Genomic DNA, 4,206 nt, shown 5'->3' with positions numbered 1-4,206 from the left:
ACACGATACTTATGGGTATGAAGTTTCAATAGGACACAAAGAAAGATTGGGGCTTATAGTTTTGCCTCCCAACCTTCTACCTTATATTTTATAAAAACCTACATCCAATTGGATATATATATCAAGATCTTTCCAACACATAGTGCTTGCCAAAGGATAAAGTGTAAAAAGGAAAGGTGAAGACCACCATGACTCTTGTATAAGCTAGAAGACAATAAATAAATAAAAGATAGGCCCTTCACAGAGGGAAGCAGAGGTTGTCATGAGCTTTTATGGTTGGATGCACAAAGTCTTAATGTAAAGAACGTCACTTTATATTGCCACTTGTGATAGGGACCTTTATTATGCAGTCCGTCGCTTTTATTTCTTCTATATCACAAGCTCGTATAAAGCTTATTTTCTCCACACTAATAGATCATACATATTTAGAGAGCAATTTTTATTGCTTGCAACAATGAGAACTTACTTGAAGGATCTTACTCAATCCATAGGTAGATACGGTGGACTCTCATGGCAAAACTGGGTTTAGGGATGTTTCGGAGCACAAGTAGTATCTCTACTTGGTGCAAAGAATTTGGCTAGCATGAGGGGGAAATGCAAGCTCAACATGTTGGATGATCCGTGACAATATAATTTATTTCAGATATAAGAAAACATAACCCATTATGTTGTCTTCCTTGTCCAATATCAACCTTTTAGCATGTCATATTTTAATGAGTGCTCACAATCATAAAAGATGTCCAAGATAGTATATTTATATGTGAAAACCTCTCTTTCTTTATTACTTCCTATTAATTCCAACGATGACCAAAACTATGTTTGTCAACTCTCAACAACTTTTATTTGTCATACTCTTTATATGTGAAGCCATTACTCTCCATAAGATCAATATGATATTTTTATTCCTTTTTTTCTTCTATTCCCTCAAGATCATAGCAAAGCCCTCGACTCAAAACTGAACTTTATTATATATAGCTCACAGACTCGATTACATAGATGGGGATCAACATAAAAACTCAAAGCTAGATTATACTAAACTTTATTCTACTCAACACTAGGAAAAGGGCTATAGATGATATGGCCACTAATGGCGCACCAGACATGTGGTGCGCCATTAGTAACAATTTTTTTTCATTTTTTTTCAAAACTAGTAATGGCACACTAGTGGATAGTGCGCCATTACTAGTTAAACTAGTAATGGCGCACCACATCCACGGTGCGCCACTAGTAATTTTTTCAATTTTTTTTATTTTTTTCAAAACTAGTATTGGCGCACCAGTGGATAGTGCGCCATTACTAGTTAAACTAGTAATGGCGCACCACTAGTAATTTTTTTTCAATTTTTTTTCAAAACTAGTAATGGCGCACCATGTGTGTGGTGCGCGATTACTAGTTGAACTAGTAATGGCGCACCACTCCCACGGTGCGCCATTACTAACTTGGCCCAAAAATTCCACCGAATGCACCCCCCGGTGGACTGCCTTTTCAGTTTTAAAAAAAATAAAAGAAAATGATGGAAATGTCAAAAAAATAAAAGAAAATAAGTTTCCCATGTGATATGTGGTCTACTTGTTGGGAAAATTTACAAATATGAATTTCGACTTCATTTGCAAAATCTCTCTGGAATTTGTAAAATTGGCATAACTTTTGCATACGAACTCGGATTAAAAAGTTTTTTATATGAAAAATCATCTACTCGAAAAGTTACATCCGAATTTAACCGGGCGAACCCCGTTAAACATTTTCAAAATCCCCAAAACCTAACAGAAAAAAAGTTACGGGGCTTTTAAGATCTTGAGGGAAAAAATGGAAAAAAATTCAAACTTACTAGTGGCGCACCGTTTGCTAGGTGCGCCACTAGTAACAGAAAAAAATTGGTTTCAATTTTTTTTTGATTTTTTTCGAAATATGATACGTAATATGACCGGGAAGTTTGAAATATTTTTTCAAAATTTCATCATACTAATGAACATGAACAAATTCCTAGACATCAAGAAGGTTTAATATGATTGATATAATAGATATATCAACAAGTGCCTGTGAAGTGAGCTAGTGCTGGGGTTGGATAGAACTGCGAAGTTAAGCGTGCTCGGATTGGAGTAGTGTGAGGATGGGTGACCTTCCGGGAAGTTTGACCATAGAGTGCGATTTGACTTGAGATTAAGCATATTGACCCGAGATTAAGCCATAGTGACCTGAGATTAAGAAAAAAAGTTGAAATTTTTTTTTTGAAATTTTTTTGAATTTTTTTTGTTACTAATGGCGCCCTTCTATGTGGTGCGCCATTAGTATACCAGATACTAATGGCGCACCTGTAGTGCACCATTAGTAGCGAAAACAGGTGCGCCACTAGCAGCCCTTTTTCTAGTAGTGACTAGATCAAGATATAAACCAAAAGGATCAAACTAAGAAAGACGGTAATGATAGAAGTGTGATGGTGATACGATACCGAGGCACCTCCCCCAAGCTTGGCAGTTGCCAAGGGGAGTGTCCATACCCATGTGTTCATGTCTCTTTCTTCGGAGGTGGTGATGATGGAGTTGTTGATGATGTAGGCATGTCATCCATCTTCCAAGGCATAGGCTCACCATCATAGAAGGATGATTGAGTCTCCGAGATTCTCAAATCTGCAGCCAAACTCATCCTCTTGAATCTATATTCATACTCACAGTTTTGGTTTTGTAGGTCATAGATCTGGGCTTGGAGGTGCTCGATTTTCTTGTGAAGCTTGAAGATGGTCTTCCCAATGTTGTTGGCATCCAGCTTGTGGTTGTTGGTGAACTCCGCGATCATCATGTGGTTGGCGTTGAGTCCGTGTTCCACCATCCCTTGGCACTCGAAAACTTGTTGCTCCATTGCTTCGAGTGTTGTCTCCACGCTTCTGGTCCTACTTGGTCCCTCAACATCACGGATGTGCAGAACCCCCTCACGCACCTCAATGGTTTGAGGGTGTTGCAGCACCTCCTCTAGGTACGGGTTGATGACCTTCTCGAAAAACTTGTCCTTGGGGGCGCTTGAAGATGTCATGGTGATCTAGATCTGTCAGAAAAACAGCTCAAAACAAAAGTAGAGGATTTTGTCGTGGTACGGTGGTCAAAACCTTCGGGAGTTTATATAATGAATTTTTACCGACTAAAAGAAGTATCATGCAAGAAAACAGAGTCCGGAGGGCACACGAGGTGTCCACGAGGCAGGGGGTGCCCGGGGGGTAGGGCGCGTCCTCCACCCTCGTGGATGCCTCCTGTCCCTTTCGGACTACTTCTTATTTTCCTATTTTTTAGATATTCCAAAATGGAGGAAAATTGCTATTAGAACTGTTTTGGAGTTGGTTTACTTACCGTACCACATACCTATTCCTTTTCGAAGTCTGAAACGTTCAAGAAAGTGTCCCTTATGTACTCCTCCGGGGTTACGGTGTCAATAAAATTGGTTTCAACATTTATGGGATTACTTGAGATATAATGTTTGATTCTTTGACCGTTCACCACCTTCGGATTTGTGCCTTCTGCGCTGTTAATTTTTATGGCATCGGAACGATAGACCTCCTCTATAACGTAAGGACCTTCCCATTTAGAGAGAAGTTTTCCTGAAAAAAAATCTTAAACGAGAGTTGTACAGCAAAACATAATCACCTACATTAAACTCACGCTTTTGTATCCATTTGTCATGCCATCTTTTAACTTTTTCTTTAAACAGGTTGGCGTTCTCATAGGCATGGGTTCTCCATTCATCAAGTGAGCTAATGTCAAATAGTATCTTCTCACCGACAAGTTTGAAATCATAATTGAGCTCTTTAATGGCCCAATATGCCTTTTGTTCTAGTTCGAGAGGTAAGTGACATTCTTTTCCATAAACCATTTTATATGGAGACATACCCATAGGATTTTTATATGCAGTTCTATAGGCCCATAATGCATCATCAAGTTTCTGGTACCAATTCTTTCTAGATCTATTAACAATCTTTCATAAAATTAATTTAATCTCTCTATTACTCAATTCTACTTGACCACTAGACTGTGGATGGTATGGAGATGCAATTCTATGATTAACATCATACTTAGCAAGCATTTTACTAAAAGCACCATGAATAAAATGTGAACCACCGCTAGTCATTAAGTATATAGGGACTCCAAACCTCGGAAAAATAACTTCTTTAACATCTTAATAGAAGTGTTATGATCAGCACTACTAGTTGGAATAGCTTCT

The sequence above is a fragment of the Triticum aestivum genome, chromosome 5B (assembly GCF_018294505.1).
Source record: "Triticum aestivum cultivar Chinese Spring chromosome 5B, IWGSC CS RefSeq v2.1, whole genome shotgun sequence".
Classification (NCBI taxonomy): Eukaryota; Viridiplantae; Streptophyta; class Magnoliopsida; order Poales; family Poaceae; genus Triticum; species Triticum aestivum.
This window is presented reverse-complemented; position numbering follows the sequence as displayed.